At 37.0% G+C, this 17,724-nt stretch overlaps 1 long non-coding RNA gene across 1 annotated transcript; it reads left to right on the forward strand.

Moving 5' to 3' along the window:
* Positions 1–754: 754 nt before the first annotated feature.
* Positions 755–16,988, forward strand: LOC143686325 (uncharacterized). The gene is made up of 3 exons (XR_013177039.1): positions 755–1,050; positions 9,718–9,822; positions 16,796–16,988. It is a non-coding gene; the product is annotated as an uncharacterized LOC143686325 (long non-coding RNA).
* The last annotated feature ends 736 nt before the right edge of the window (positions 16,989–17,724 follow it).

The raw sequence follows: 17,724 nt of genomic DNA on the forward strand, positions 1-17,724 counted from the left end.
CTATTGATGATGTTAAAAATTGTGACTTGATGTGGTTATAACAAATTTTTTCCATCCATAAAAACCGTTAATTGTTGTTTTATGAAAAAGAAAGAGAAACCACCATTTACTCCTTTTTTGATGTTTTCCCTTATTTTATGTAGATTTGAATTTCTGTCCTATAGCATTTTTCCTCTGCCTGAAGAACTTCTCTTAACTTTTTTTGCAAGGAAGTTCTGCTGTTATGAAATCCCTCAGCTTTCATTTGTCAGACAATTTCTTTATTTTTCCTTTACTTTTGAAGGATAATTTTAAGTGAATGTAGATTTCTAGGATGATTTTTTTTTCCATACATTATATATTTCTCTCCTCTCTTTTCTTGCTTTCCTGGTTTCTGATGAGAACTATGCTGTAATTTTTTTTTTTTTTATTAACGGAAAGAAAGAAAAAAAAAAAGAAATTAACACAACATTTAGAAATCATACCGTTCTACATATGCACTCAGTAATTCTTAACATCATCACATAGATGCATGATCATCGTTTCTTAGTACATTTGCATCGGTTTAGAGGAACTAGCAACACAACAGAAAAAGATATAAAATGTTAATATAGAGAAAAGAAATAAGAGTAGTAATAATAGTAAAAAACAAAAACAAAAACAAACAAACAAAAAAAACCCCTATAGCTCAGATGCAGCTTCATTCAGTATTTTAACATGATTACTTCACAATTAGGTATTATTGTGCTGTCCATTTTTGAGTTTTTGTATCTAGTCCTGTTGCACAGTCTGTATCCCTTCAGCTCCAATTACCCATTATCTTACCCTGTTTCTAACTCCTGCTGGACTCTGTTACCAATGACATATTTCAAGTTTATTCTCGAATGTCCGTTCACATCAGAAACTGTGGTATATACATACGATGGAATATTATGCAGCTTTAAGACAAGATAAACTTATGAAGCATGTAATAACATGGATGGACCTAGAGAATATTATGCTGAGTGAGTCCAGCCAAAAACTAAAGGACAAATACTGTATGCTGTAATTTTTAATCTTATTCCTCTATAGGTAAGATGCTCCTTCCATTCTACCTTGCCTCCCTCCTCCCAAGTTCTCGAAAGATTTTCTCTTTGTCTTTTATGCAGTTTTTCTATGATATGAAATATGATTAAACTTTGGCATTTATTTTGTGTGGTGTTCTCTGAGCTTACAATATTGATGGTTTGATATCTGTCATTAAGTTAGGAAAATGCTGCTACTTTTCCTTCAGATATTTCTTCTGTTATGTTCTCTCTTTTCATTTTGATGTTTTAATTATTCAATAAGTTAGTCCTTTTGAAATTGTCCCACAGATCTTAGATATTCTGTTATTTTTTGTTATTCTTTTTTTATTGTTTTTGCATTTCAGTTAGGAAAGTTTCTACTGACTTATCTTCAAGCCTGCTGACTCTTTGTCTGCCTTGCCAAGTCTACTAATGAGTCCACCAAAAGTGTTCTTCATTTCTGTTTTGGGTTTTTGATTTTTGGTTTTTCTATAAAAGGCTTTTTTAGAATTTCCATCTCTCTACTTGCATTATGTATTTATTTTTGTATGCTGTCTACTTGTTCCATTAGAGACTTCAACACATTAATCATAGTTATTTTTAATTCCCTATCTGATAATTCCAAAATTTCTGCCATATCTGTACCTGGTGTTGATGCTTGCCTTAGATCTTCAGACTTTAATTTTTTCTCACTTTTTCTATGCCTTGTAATATCTTTTGGTGAAAGCTGGACATATCATATTGGATGATAGGAACTGAATAGCCTTTAGTGTGAGAATTTATGTTAATCTGGCTAGGAGTTGAACTGTGTTTAACTTGCTATAACTGTGTGTCTGAGGGTTCAAATTCCTCTACTGTCCTCTTGACCTTGGGCTTCCTTATTATATTAGTTTCCTAGAACTACCATAACAAGTTACAACAAATTGGTAGCTTCCACCAACATATTTATTCTCTTACAATTCTAAGGGCTCAAAGTCCAAAATCAACGTGTTGGCAGGGTCATGCTCCTTCTCCTAGCTTCTTGTGATGGAAGAATCCTTCCTTGCCTCTTCCTAGTTTCTGGTGATGGCCAGCGATCTTTGATATTCCTTAGCCTGTGGCAGCATAACCCCAATCTCTGCCTCCATCGTCACATGGCCATCTTCCCTTTGTGTCTGTTTCTGTGTCTCTCCTCAAAAGGACTCCAGTTATATTGGATTTAAGGGCCCAGTTGAACTCATCTTCACTAATTACATGTATAACAATCCTATATCCAAATAAATTACATTCTGAGATACTGGAGGTTAAGACTTCAACATATCATTCTGGCAGATACAATTCAACTCATAACACTCAACTACTTCTCCTTAGAGAGAGTTTACGTCTTGTAGCTCTTTCATCTATAATCCACTGTTAATACATTGGAACCATATTGGTGCAGTGGCAAGGTCGGGAGGAAGGGAAGTCTTCTACGACCTTGTGATTGAATCTCAGTCTGTTTGTGGATCTGTGCCTTTAGGGTGAGACCTTTACAAGAATTTCTCCAGTGGCGTAGACTTCTACCCCCTTCGGTTAGTCAAGAAGGCTGCGGTGGTGGGGCTGGAGTGGGAGAAATGCCTTCTCCCCAGTTAGGATAAGGCTCTTATAAAGGTTTTTTTCCCCTAAAGGTAAGGCCTCTTTTTATGGAGAATGCTGTGTATTTCACAATGACTACTGGGGCTCTTTCTCATATCTTAACCATGAGAGCCTAGTTGATTTTGTGGGGATGAAACACATGAAAATGCAAGGCCCCCCTTAGCACTCTAGCCCTCAGGAGTTTCTCACTTTTAAGATAGTCTGTTGTCAACATCAAGCAATTCATGAAAATAGCCATTTACATTTTCCCACCAGTTTATGGTTGTAGCAGTTTCTTTTCCAGATAAGCAGATCTCCATTGTGATTCTCTGGAATATGTGGCATTTTATGCCTGGATTCTTTCACTTAGCATAATATTTTCAAGGTTCATCTATGTTGTAAAGTATCCCCTTCTTGCTAAATAATGTTCCTTGTATGGATATACCACATTTTACCTATCTTGTTATCAGTTGATGGATGTCTGGGCTGTTAAGATAATGTTTTGAAGTCACCAAGAAAAGTAGAAGGATAACTTGGGAACTTGTAGATGAGTTCAGGTTTTTGGATAATAGTTGTAGAACATTAGCAGCTTAGAGCATGCTCCTTCTAAGACATTTCATAATGGAACAGTTTGCATCAATATGAGTAGGTAGGAATGACAGGACTGGTACAATCAGATCAGATTGATGAGATAAGGTCTGGGGACAGATATAATCAGCACAGGAGATGCTGGGATAGGCAAGACCAGACACAAGGATCCAATTCAAGTTCTTCAGTAACTCTGCTTCCTCAGTCCTGCTCTCCCACAACACTGGTCTCAAGGACATTTCTCAAGTGCTGTCAGAAAAAAGGAACACTAAGCTCCTATCTCTGCACCACCAGTAGAATAGCCAAACATAGAGTTCTCCAAATAAAGCCTTTTGGCCTATTTTATACTACTAAATACTATTTTCTTCTGTGCTTCCTTTTGCCTGTTCCTTTTGAAACTATTCAGTCTTCTGTTCTCCCTCCTTATATTTCTTTTAACCTTACCCCATGTTAAATCTCTTTTCTTAATCCTCAAGCTACCTCATCCTCCTTTTATTCCCTAGTTATCTTTTTCTTACAAATCCCTCCCTTTAACTTTTATCTCTCTGGTCCTGAGCTGGCCTCTGTGAGTAAATTATGGGTATTTAACTAACTAAAAGTGTATTAAATGACACCCCTGTATATAGAGTGTCCTTTATTCAAGGAAGAGTAACAATGGCAGGAGTTCATAGTGAGAAGATATGGTTTGTGAATAGTTGATCAATATATAGGTACATATATTGCACATAATATACATATGTAGTGGAAGGTGAAAAAGAGAGAAGTCTAAGATTCTTCCTTCAAAGAATATAATTGGAATAACAAAACAAATGTTTTATTTTAACAGAAAGTTAATAAAGAATGATTAAGTAATATTTAGGAGAAAGAAAGGAGAAATAATTCACAGGCTTTTAATAGAACTCAGGTTATTGCTATGGACAACATCTATGGTGAAGTCTAAAGAAGTTAAGGTCCTTGTAGGCTGGTTTGGTCCATTTGAAATGGAATGAGTTCAGGGTAGAGAGTTAGTCCCTGAGTGGCTGATGACAGATGGAGAGAAGGGAAGAGAGGGAGACAAAAGAGGGAGAGATGAAGTGGGTAGTTATAATAGGAGGAGTGGTGAGATTTTAGAATAATGGACTGAAGGAAAGACGCTTTTGTTCTCTTTGAACTGCTGACCTACAATTCTCTCTGAAATGTTCGAGAAACAATACATAGGTTAATTTAGATAGAGTATACAATTTAGGGTACAAAGAAGGAAGAAGCTGGGAAAAGCTTATAAAAGGAGTGCTTTGGCTGCACCCAGTGGAAGAGTGGACTGGCCCAGAAGATCCTGAGCTAATGAAAAGTATAGATTTGTGCTTCCAAGCCAACATCTGGTGCCTCAAGTGCTTTCTTTGGCCTCTTGTGGATTCCACCAGGGAAAAGAGAGCACAGCTGCTTCATGCAGTCCTGGCCAGCTCTGGTCAATGATCCATAACCCCAACACAGCCACCACCTTTGGGGTATCTCCAGATGATTTCAGGGCAACTAAAAACTATTTATTTACATACCCCTCCCCTGCCCACTAACAGGTCACAGAATATTCATGAAATGCTTTTAAACAATGATGAGACATGATTAGAGTTCAGGAAATTTTAGTGCAATGTGTTTAGGGGAGTGTATCTGAAAAACAACAAAATTAAGAAGCCCCAGTAAAGACCTGACATATTTGGAACTTGCATTAGTATTGCCAGTTTAGGAGGAGAAAGAAAGGGGCAAATGGATAAGACATTTCAGAGAGAAACTCAATAAGGCCCAGCAGTTGGATTGATACGGTAGGTGAAGTGGGAAAAAACCGAAATGGTCCGTACACCCTGAGCCTTAAGGAAATCATTAATAAGGATAGAAAATAAGGATAGGACAGCTAATTTGGAGAGAAAATTACTGAGTTTGAGATGAGGCCTACTCAAACAAAATGCTCAAAAGAATAGTAGAAATAAGTTCTTAGAACTAGAGAAAGAGGCCAGGCCTAGAGTAATGGAATAAAACGTCAATAATGTCTGCAGATAAATGACACATGGCTACTTACTATCTCTCCCATTTCTCTCACATCCCATTCTTCTGTGATTATTATGGTATTATTTACTTCAGCAGATTACTAGACTGATTTTGGAATGGAAGGGAAAGGGCAAGTGCTAATACTAGTAGTATCAGGCAAATTCTGCCAAGAGCTGCAGGTGAATAACCCTAAAGTCATGCAAAACATTGAGCAAAATTGAAATAACCTTGTCTTAAGACCTTCTAGATAATGATGTTTCAATATACCCTGGCAAGCAACTCAATTATTTCGCCAGCATTGCCATCTGTCAGGCACTTTCTTTCATAAAGTTAATCCTCATGCAGTAGATTTTTAGTGAAGTATGATCCAGTCCTGAGGATCAGCCTATTTGATTTCTTCAGTTGGGCTAAGGGAAGACAGCCATCATCTGATTTGGAAGAAAACCTCTTCACAACTTTTTATTCTGTTCTCTCTAGTTCAGGGATAAGGCAGTGGATAAATATTCATGGCTATGCATGGTGAGTATCATTGGCCACCATCCCCACTCTAATGAATGGCACCTGGAAGTAAAAAACAAAAAACCAAGTTATTCTTTAATGGAATAAAGCTCTAAATGACCCAAATTTTAGAAGAGTATATGCATGAATATTTATGTAACACATTATCATTTAAAAACCTTTTTTTCTCTTTGCAAAGCTTTCTAATTAAGCTATAAAACTTCATGCTAGCCCGGAGTTAGGCATCCAAGCTAACAGAAATGCACATGAACACTTTAATAAAGTCTGGGAGAGGAGGAGTGGAGGGGCAAAGGGGGGGCACATTCTCTTCCTCATTCCTATCACTTTTCTGATTCTCTTTCTAAGAATTCTTATTTCACGTAACTCCCTGCTAATAGTTAATCTTGTAAATTACCGTTTTTTTTTTTTTTTAACTTGGGGAGTGTTCTAGTTTGCTAGCTGCAGAATGCAATATACTAGAAACAGAATGGCTTTTAAAGAGGCAAATTTAATAAGTTGCTGGTTTACAGTTCTAAGGCCAAGAAAATGTCCCAATTACAAGTCTATAGAAATGTCCAGTCAAAGGCATCCAGGGAAAGATACCTTGGTTCAAGAAGGCTGATGAAGTTCAGGGTTTCACTCTCAAGTGAGAAGGCACATGGCGAATGCAGTCAGAGTTTCCCTCTCATCTGGAAGGGCACATGGTGAACATGGCATCATCTCCTAGCTTCTTCTCCTGGCTTCCTGTTTCATGAAGCTCCCCAGGAGATATTTTTCTTTTTCATCTCCAAGGGTTGCGGGCTGGTGGACTCTGCTTCTCGTGGCTACGTCATTCTGTTGTGCTGTCTCTGAATTTCTTCATTCTCCAAAATATTCCCTCTTTTATAGGACTCCAGAAACTTATCAAAGACCCACCCAAATGGGTGGAGACATGTCATCACCTAATCCAGTTTAACAACCACTCTTGATTAAATCATATCTCCAGTGAGATGATCTGATTACAGTTTCAAACATACAGTATTGAACAGGGATTATTCTACCTTTATGAAATGGGATTTAGATTAAAACATGGCTTTTTTAGGGGACATGCATCTTTTCAAACCAGCACAGGGAGCCTATTAAGAATTTTAGGAAAAAAAAAAACACTTTTTAAGAGGAGAAATCATATTCATAGTCTCTTCAATCCAGCAATAGGCAGCTATACAGATGGTTAGAAAATAAAACAAAGATGACATTTATTGTATAACTGCTAAGGTTATAAATTATGATTCCATTTTTATGCCAGGAATAGCCTTCCTGTGGAAAAGAAAGAAAGAAAAAAAAAGCATGCAACAGGAGAATTTAAAATAAATGAAATGTTCTTTTTCATTAAAATATGGATATTTGATGTGATTTTAGAGTCCCTGTTAAAGAGATATGGGGGAACGTAAACTCTCTGTTCATAGCTTCTATAAATTTGTGTGGTAGACACAAACTGAAACTATACTTCCCCTCAGGCTGAGTCAGAGCTCAGTATGCAGCGTACAAGATCAAGTTCTAATCCTTGCCTCCAGAGAGAACATGGTCTTCTAAACTTGGTAAAGCAAATTCAGTGAATAAAATAGAGGACTGAAGGTACATGTGCCAAAATCATCTGGTTAAGAATACAAATCTTTGTTCTAACTACAAGCCATAATTTTTTTTGACCATTTATCACTGTAGAAAGGCCTCAATGCTGGGAGTGAGCGTATAGTCTTTGCTTTTCTAAGCTATTGCAGGAAATCTGGTTACTGCTCAGAACAGAGACCAGGAACTTCCTCAGGCAAAAGGTCTAAACCATTCACACACCTTAATCTACTAGTGATAACAATCCTTTTCCGCATCCCTCTCACCCACTTCTCAGAGGGTATCTCCCATGCCCATAGCTCTGGAAACCCTCATTCATCCACGGTGATGGAAATTACTCATCCATCACTGGCACCAGCTGACTGGTCGTACCTAACATTTAACCAATCAGGTTTTTTATTCCAGCAAACTAGGATTTGGGCACTAAGCCTGAGGTAGATTGCTTTGGGGATCAATGTGAAGGAGCAGACAGATCTGGGACTGAGGATTTCATCTGGGGTAGCTATGGGAAGCCAGTCTTCAGGGAGAAGGGTAAAGAGGATAGAGAGATGCAGAGAGGCGATACCACATAGCCTTAGAGGGACAAAAACTTAGGAAAAGTAGCTGTGACAGAGCTTTCCACAAAGCCTGGCTCTACTTTGTACAATTGGGTTTTGTTACATCCACCTTGAAATTTTGTCTCTCTCTCTCTCCCTCTCCTCTTCCCTCCTTCCTTCTCTCTCTTTCTCCATCCCATTATCATCTTTCTATTTATCTAAGCAAAGGAGTCTGCTTTTCACAAAATAACACAATCTAATTCATCAATAATAATAACAGCAGACTCTAGTCTGCTTTTAGATAGTTATGTTAAAGAAAACCTTTGTGGATAAATAGTAGTAGTATGTATTAGAAAACTTTAGCTCTACACGTTCAGTTGCTAAATGAGATAACAAATGGGTACTGATAGTCCTATAAATTAGCTGGCACATTTATCGACCCCTGAAAGAAAAAAAAAAAATAGATAAGACTGTTGAAGTGTTTTGTAAGGGATGGCGGCCTTGGAAGGAAGCCGCTCTCATGTGCAGAATAGATTTATTACAAATTTGTTTATAAATACATTGAACTTTAATCCTACCAACCCAGCATGGTTATCCCACAGGATCATCTTACATAATACTCTGAAACCTTCACTTGGACCTGGCAGGAATGCCTTGTCATTAGTGATCATAGCTACAGTACCCAGGGTGTGCTGGTTTGAAATTGTTATATACTCCAGAAAAACCATGTTCTCTTAATCCTGATTCAGTATTGTTTAGGGTAGAACCTTTGATTAGACCGTTTCCATGGAGAAACGCTTGTGGGTGTGACCCTTTGATTAGATGGAGATGTGACCCTGTCCATTCAAGGTGTGTCTTGATGAGTTTACTGGAGTCCTTAAAAGAGCCGACACAGGGAAACATTTTAGAAGAAAGCTTTGACACAGATATTTGGTGGTGCTTGGAGTGCCGACAGAGAGAGCAGATGCTTAGGCACAGAGAATTGGAAATGCAGAAACCCCAGGAGACACCAGTTGCTGAGAGAGCCAACAGAAGTTAGACAGGGACCAGAACCCAGCAGATGTTACCATGTGCCTTTCCATGAGATGCTAAGCAAGCCACCACCTGGAGAGAGCAAAGGGAAGCTAAGAGATGAAATCCAGAGTTCACCCTGGAGCAGTGAAGTACGGGCCCTTAGACACTTAAAGAGTAAGTCCCTGGAATCAGAAGCTAAAGTCAGCAGAACTTGGAACACGGACCAGCAGACGCCAGACACGTGCCTTCCCATGTGGCAAGCATCTTTGGAGTGAAGGTATCTTTCTCTGGATGCTGTAGTTTGGATATTTTCATGACCTTAGAACTATAAACTTGTAACTTAATACAACCCCTTTATAAAAGCCATTCCAATTCTGGTACATTGCGTTCTGACAGCTTTAACAAACTAAAACACAGGGGATGTGAAATTCGCAGGGGCTCAGGAAAAATATCTCAGGGCCCAGTGTAAAATCTCCTTTAACATGCACAATGTAACAAAAAACCTGCAAAAATATAATAACATGCCAACTTTACTCATTATTAAGCTTTAGTATTCTTTATAAAGTATTGTCAAAAGCAATGCATAGGTTAAATGCTCTGATTTTCAAAGTATTTCTGAACATGTATTTTGATTATCCATCTATCATAGTCAGTTACATGAGTTATTAAGCCTGAATAACCCATAGAAAGGTAAATTACAAAAACTTTTAAAAGCTCTACATACAGAAAATATTTAATAAATATGAGGTATGAGTAGACTTTAATATTTTTTATATGGGATGAAGCATCCCAAAATAAGAAAATAGGGCTGCTATAACAATCTTAAAATTTCTCTGAAGGTTTCAAGACAGCACAGCCAGTTGGCATCATGTGAAGAATTTTGGACCTGAAACTACGTCTTAATGGTAGTCCCTATTTCATCACACGTTGGCCATGGGACTTGGGTAGGTCATTTGTCTCTAATCATTGGTTTCCTTATGTTTAACATGGGTTTAGCTACTATTGAAAGTCTCTTCCAGGTCTCCAAATATTGGATATGATAGGTTATCACTTACATATGCACATGTTCTAGGGAAAATTTTCTGATTTTTAAATTATTTGTACCAAAGCAGAGGTCCTTCATTTAAAGTTTCCTTATTACACAGCTGTCTCCCCATGTAGGTTTTCTATATTCTCTTCTTCTTTGCCTTTCTTATCATATTTGTTCATGGCTCATATCCTCAAGAGGAAGCACTGTAGACTTCCAAGTCTTCCTTCTTCATTAAGACAAGTTATTTCTTTCAATGAAGATTGGGGAAGATAACCTTTCATCTAATTAATTTTAGTGTTATCCTGAGGGATACCTGTTCCATTTTGGTTTATTAAGTTGAGCAGTAGTATTTCCAAAGGAATGCTGAAAAATGGCAATATGCTTTTCTCCTGGGGGACTGGCATAGACCAAAGGTAAAAGACTGTGGTGGATGCAGTGTTGCTTCAGGCCTGAAGGCTTCACTCTCCCAACTGCTGGGAGAGCTGCCAGCTCATTGCCCTCTGCTGTCAGCCTTCTCTAGGAATTGCCTTCAGCAGCTCCCTAGCCTTAGGTCACATCCCCTTCCCCCCCAACATCCAATCATTGATCAGTGAGAGGTATAAATGCCTGGCTCTTTCACCCCAATTCGAGCCAAACTTGAAGAGTCATCTCAGCTTTGCACCTTACTGTATCACGAGAGGTGACTGTATAAACAGCTTTCTCCCTGCTTAGTTCTGCTTCCTTTCCTCCTCCCATAGTTGCGGATCCCTGGAGCATTCCCCAGTGCACCCTAATCTCCATCTCAGAATCTGCTTTCCAGGGCATCTAACAAGGAGTGTGGTACATCAATTGACATCTTGTCTGGAGGAGGTTGGGGAAAGCTAAAAATTAACATGTATGTTATTAGAGAAGTGACCATGGGCAGAACACAATCATTGAGTTTGCAACATTAAGCCTGCTGTTTTTGTAGAGAATAAGCACTGTACATTGTTATCAACCAGCATTTCTTCTGGTACAGCCCTGCAAAGACTTTTTCAAGAGAAGCACGGTAATGTTGTATCCATAGCCTGATCTTTTTGGTTTGGGGTGAGACCCAATAATTGAACTTACTTTTTTTCTTAAAGTTTTGCAAAGTTTTTACTGTACTTTATAGTGAGACAAGAAATTAATTCTGGATTATTTTTTAGTAAACATTTTATTGTAAGATGACAAATATAAAGAGGTACATAAAACGTAAGTGCATAACTTAATGATTTACAAAAGGTATATATTAACATACCCAAAAATAAATATATAGTATTTTACTATACCTCAGATGTACCCTCTCCTCCCAATTAGTCACCTAAAGGTAATATATTCCCTGACTTCTGATACCATATATTAGTTTTGCCTATTTTTGAACTTTATGCAAATGAAGTCATACATTCTAAATGCACTTGTTCACATATAGTTTCTTACACTGAATATTATGTTTGTAAGATTCATCTATGTTATGGAAGAGACATGAGAGTCTCTTCATTCTCATTATTGTATAGTATTCTAATGTATAAATTTACCACAAATCATTTATTCATTTTGACTATTGATGGGCAATAACATTGTTTACAGTTGATGGCTATTATGAATAGTGTGACTATGACCATTCTTCTGATGAGTGTATTACACCCTTCTGATGGTATATGCCTATAATAGAAATGGTGGTTCATGGAGTGTGTGTATGTTTCAACTTTAGTAGATACTACCGAACAGTTATCCTAAGTAGTTGTGCTAATTTACGCATCTGCCAACAATACTTGAGCATTCCAGTCCCTCTGCATCTCCATAACCTCTTAGTATTGCCCACCCCACCCCACACGTTTTGTTTTTGTTTCTGTTTTTTAGTTATTTTCAGGTGAAGAGGCTGCAGTGGCATCTCACTGTAACTTTAGTTTGCACTTCTATGATGTCTAGTGACATTGAGCAGCATTTCAAATTGTTATTGGGCATTTGGATATCCTCTTTGGTGAAGACACTTTTAAGACTTTTGCTCATTTTTCTCTTGAGTTGTCTGTCTTTTCCTTTGTGTCTTGTAGTAGTTCTTTATATATTCTCTGTGTAAGTCATTGTCAAATATGTATTGCAAATGTCATATCCCCCTCAGTGACTTCTTTTTACTTGCTTTTAATCAGTGTTTAATGAGCAGGAATTTTATTTTTAATCTAGTGTACTTCATCAAAGTTTCATTTTTTGGTTGATGTATTTTGTATCCTGTCTAAGAAATCTTTTCTATCCCAAAGACACAAATGTTTCCTTCTAAAAATTGTACTGTTTTAACCTTCACAAATAGGTCCATGATCCATCTCAAATTAATTTTTTATAATAAAGAGATATGGGTCTGTCTTAGTTTTCCAGAACTACTATACCACACAAATACCATTCAATGGATTGGCTTAAACCACAAGAACTTATGGCTCATGGTTTTAGAGGCTTGAAGTCCAAAGTCAAGATATTCATATGGCCATGCTTTCTCCCGGGGTCTGTAGTATTCTGGTGACAGTCCTCCATCATGCGGTGATATTTGTCCTTGCTTTCTTCCTGTATTCTTCTTTTTATAGAAATAGAAATATGGAGTAAGAACCACCCTGATTCAGTTGGCCACACCTAAATAGAATCTCTGAAAATCCTATTCACAAATGAGTCCACACCCTGACTCACCTTAATATATTCAGACACTATTTACAAATGTAATTTGTAAGTGATTCTCTTGGAAGGTGGGTTGTCAAATAATAATGATTCTTAATACAGCGCTTATATCATTTTAATATTATCTAGTGTTCTGAAACATATATAATCTATAAGAATAAAGGGAATTAATATGAAATATATAAAAATTCGACCATCCCAGCACACTATGGGATTATGCTTAATTGCAAACGAGGTGTCAAAACGCGATTTGTGGGATCCATGATTAGGATGTGAACTTGTCATTTGTGGAGGCATGATTCAATCACCAACAGGGTCATTACTCTTTTTTTTTCATATGAATATAAAAATTGAACGAGTATGGTTATTGAAAGAATCATCCTTTCTCTAGTATACTACCATGCCACCTTTGCAGTAATCAAGTGACCATATAAAATGAACAAAGTTGGGAACTACTTATGTATTTGTACCAAAAAGTAAATCAAGAAGAGGAAGTCAATACAAATCAGTTATGGGAAAAATTTAAGGCATAAGTTTTGAAGGAAATATCAGATTTGATTCTCTTGGAAGGTAAGTTAACAAATAACAATGATTCTTAATACAGCGATTATATCCTTTTAATAATATTTAGTGTTCTGAAACATATTTCATCTATGAGAATAAAGATAATTGAATATAAAAGATATAAAAATTCAACCATCCAGCACACTATGGGATTATGCTTAATTGCAGGTGAGGTGACAAAATGAGATTTGTGGGGCTCTAACTATAGAATTACATCATGTCAATAAACCAAAACAAAATTCAGTACAATCATGAGACCACTTGAGTACTTCTGCAATGCAGTCTTGAGCCAATTCTAGGAACCAAAAGCCATAAGACCTGTATCTTCAGCAAAACAGAAAACTTCAGTGAATTTCTATGGCATATAAATTCACAGCACATAGCAACCCCTGAAAAACAAATCGAAAGCTTTTGTCTCTCATATAGCCATAACTACTCTCCACCTTTGGGTTAAAAACAAGTAATTATCTTGAGTAATAAAATAATATGTCTGTCAAAATGTCTAACAGGTGCTGTATAAATAAAATTAGGTTGTACACTTCATTTCCTCTTTTACTTTGAATGTATCAATAAGGCAATATACTTCTTTAAGAATCCATGCTATTAAAATACAATGTCTATCAACATGACTAAATCAGCCTTGAATTATATGTAATGAAGAGCCTTTTAAAACATGCAACACTAATATTTTCTCAGCAATGAAAATTAAACCTATTTTCTCTAATCTAAAATATTTTAGAAACTTCAATGAAGACTCAAATTGGAATATTCAAAGGACAGCCTATGCAAAGTGCTCATTTTGAAATTTAATTTTACAATACTACTCTGCTGTGGATCCAGATATTCAGCAAGAATCATAGCTACTCTACCTTTAGTCAGACAAGCTCAGACTTTAAGAAGGGATCATTTTCCGGAATGAGAGCCTCATTACACATCAACATTGCTGGGAGAGTGAAATATCTTAGAGTGAACTGTAAGAAAAAACCTCATCCCTGACCCTCACTGAAATCACACATCATCATTCAGGTTCACTGAGTGCCAGTCTTGGGGATATATATTCTACTGCTTATGCATCCTAAGTCCCCGAAACTTCACTCATCTATGACTCATTGAACAATTACTCCAGACAGAAACCAACTTGGTGTGTGGTTTGGCAGAAACGTTACAACTTACAACCATCCTCCTTCTTTTCTTTTCCTTGGACATTGCTATTTCTTGTTCCTGTGAATTTCACTGTTCAGTTTAAATATTTCACCTTAAGCTATCTCTCTCTTTGGGGATACACAGAAACAAATAGATAGAGATTATATAGATAGAGATAGATAGATGTAAATATATTCACTCATTCTCTTTATCCTTACCAATTATAGTCCCATTACATTGGAAAATTTCTCTCTGAAGACAAGGGCAAACATCATGGGTGTAAAACCTGTGCCATTGCACAGGGCTCAGTGTTCAGAAGGGATCCACTTGATTTAATGCTCTGTGGTTGCTGTGAAATTCTTAATAATTTTATCTTTGAGCTTGTGCTTTGTAAGTGAAGTCTGTTGGGACAATGGAGCATGTACATAAGCAGGGGGAATAGGTGCAATACACATACTTGTTGTTCCTTGCTACACACTCACTATTCTTTGCTGTCCAATTCACATATAGTGGTCATGATGTCCTATGGTCACAGAATTCCAGGAAAGAAGTAGAGTGGTTGTAAGTTGCAGTTTCTGCCAAACCACACTCCAAGAAAGTTCAGTGAGATTTGGTGAGACTCAAAATGTATAAAAGGTACATGTGTTAAATATGCAATTGAATATGTGGGGGCACAAACAGCCCTGAGATGCCATGTTTTCAGCTAATACTAGAAATTGCTTCTACAGAAAGAAAATGAACAAAGAACCCTCTCATGTTCTTTACTCATCTTCCATCCACAAATTAGCCAGTATTTTAGTTTCCCAGCTGCTAGAACAAATACCATACAACAGGTTGGATTAAACAGTGGGCATTTATTGGCTTATGGTCTTGAGGCTAGGAGAAGTAAAAAACTAAGGTATCAGCAAGGCAATGCTTTCTTCCAGAAGACTGTGGCATTTTGGGTTTGGCTGGCAGCAATTCTTGGTCCTTTTTTTTTTTTTTTTTTTTGCATGGGCAGGCACTAGGAATTGAACCAAGGTCTCCGGCATGGCAGGAGAGAACTCTGCCTGCTGAGCCACTATGGCCCACCGGTCCTTGGCTTTTCTGTCACATGGCAATGAACATGGTAGTATATTCTTTCTCTTTGGGGTTCCGTTGCTTCCAGCTTCTTGCTGTTCTCTGTAGCTTCTTTCTCTGTCTAAATTTCATTTTATTTATAAAGGATACCAGTAATCCATGTTAAAAACCAACCTGATTCAGTTAGGCCATACCTTAACTGAAATAACACTTTCAAGAGATCCTATTTACAGTGGGTCTACACCCACAGGACCAGGGGGTGGCTCCCACACATACCTTTTATAGAGGACATGATTCAGTCCCAAACAGCCAGTTATGGAGAGCATGATGACATGGAAGGAAAGGGAAAGGCAGATCAATGCAGAGCTCCTTTTCATTTTAGACCCTTCTAACTCTTCAGTAAATGGAAGGTAGAGGCAGGTGGTAGAATGTGCGCAATCAAGGAGTGAAATAAAAACAGTTGAGTTAGTTTTACATGGCATTTCCACTGTTCTGGGGAAAAAAAAAACACATATGTATGTATGACAATGAAATACAAATTATCTAATTTCACTGATTCCACATATAACTTAAATTCTCTAATGTTTACATTTTAACTGGCATTGTACAATATAAAGAGAAAGGCTAAAATTCATGCTATTAATTAGCAAAATTTTTATTTAGAAGGACATCAAATAAATTAAAAACCACCATAGCAATTTGAGATAGAGATATCACAGAAGAACAACAACAAAAAAGCTTTATATTCAGTAACTTTCTATCTCTTAAAGTAAGCATATTTTTTCCTGCTTTTTGAAGAAGGAGCATTTTCATTTTGCACTGGGTCCTGCAGATCATGTAGCTGGCTCTGCTGATGACTTTTGGGCTGAAATTGTGTGCTTCATTTTTACTGATCAAGGTTGAGAAACATTACATCAGTGCTAGTAATACCCTTGGATTATGGAAAATATCAAATTGGTGACTCTTTGAAATTTCCTTGAAAATTTTCTTTGCATTCTCAAGAAACTTCAAATAAAACTATAAGGCTAGTTATTTCTCAAACAAGAATAATGATTTTTTTAAAACAATCTATTGTATTCCCTTTGTTATGATATTTCTTTGTTTCATGGTGGAAATTATAGCATTGCTTTTTTTCTCCTAATTTTCACTGATTTTATGTCATATTTCAGCTCTAATATAGTTATAGACTTTTATTGCCCAACACAAGAACCACAATAGCCATGTGTCTTCTGGGCTGGCTGGGAAGCTGACCATCATTTCAGGGTGCAGGGGAAAATGTGCTTGGAGTGCCAGCGAATAACAAATTAACTTGTTCCATAGTCTGTAAGTCACAAGCTATCTGGTTTTAGTATATATTTTCTTACAGTTCAAATATGATGCCTGAGGTACATGATTCGAAAATTTGTTGATGTTGATTTAGCCAGTCTTTAGTGTTTATTGTGTTGATTTTCTTTTGATAGGTCCTGAAATTTGGTCAGGATGAGACAGAACAAGTGGGCAGGAAACAGACAAACAGGAAAGATAAAACTTCAAATGTTATATCAAGATTCAGACATTTACTGGTCCTGTTCTTGCTTCTCTGATTACTCCAAGGTGAACTTAATATTATTTTTTCCTCTTTCTTAGTTATTCATGTCCTAGAGATCCCCAAAGATACGCTGTTTTCTATAAGATTTTCCTATGAGAATAGAGGAAAAGTTCTAAATTCATCATCTCCAAGAAGTTTATTGGCCTTCGTTCGCTAAGAAGAGTTAAGGATTGTAACTTAAAAAAATTGAAAAGAAAAACGATGCAGCCACATGAAAGGTAGTCTGGCAGTTTTTTACAAAGCTAAACAGTTTTACCATGCAATGTAGCAATTGCACTCATAGGGGCTTAACTAAAGGAGTTGAAAACATGACCAGACGAAAACCTACACACAAACATTTATGGCAGTTTTATTCATAATTGCCGAAACTTGGCAGCAAACAAGAGGTCCTACAATAGATGAATAGATAAACAAGCTGTGCCCCTCTGTTTAATGGAGTATTATTCACCAGTAAAATGAAATGAGCTATCAAGCCATGAAAAGACATTGAAGAACTTTAAATGCATATTATTTAAGCGAAAGAAGCCAGTGTGAAAAGGATACATACTCTATAATTCCAGCTGTTTGACTTTCTGGAAAAGGCAAAACTATGGAAATATTAAAAGGGTCAGTGGTTGCCAGCAGTTAAAGGGGAGAGGGGGAGGGATGAAGAGGTGGAAGGAGCACAGAGCATTTTTAAGGTAGTGAAACTATTCTGTATGATACTGTAATGATGGATACATGACATTAGGCATTTGTCAAAACTCAGAACTGTACTGAATTCTGAACACACTGAGTTCCACAAAGAGGGAACTCTCATCT

The sequence above is a fragment of the Tamandua tetradactyla genome, chromosome 1, assembly GCF_023851605.1.
Source record: "Tamandua tetradactyla isolate mTamTet1 chromosome 1, mTamTet1.pri, whole genome shotgun sequence".
NCBI lineage: Eukaryota > Metazoa > Chordata > Mammalia > Pilosa > Myrmecophagidae > Tamandua > Tamandua tetradactyla.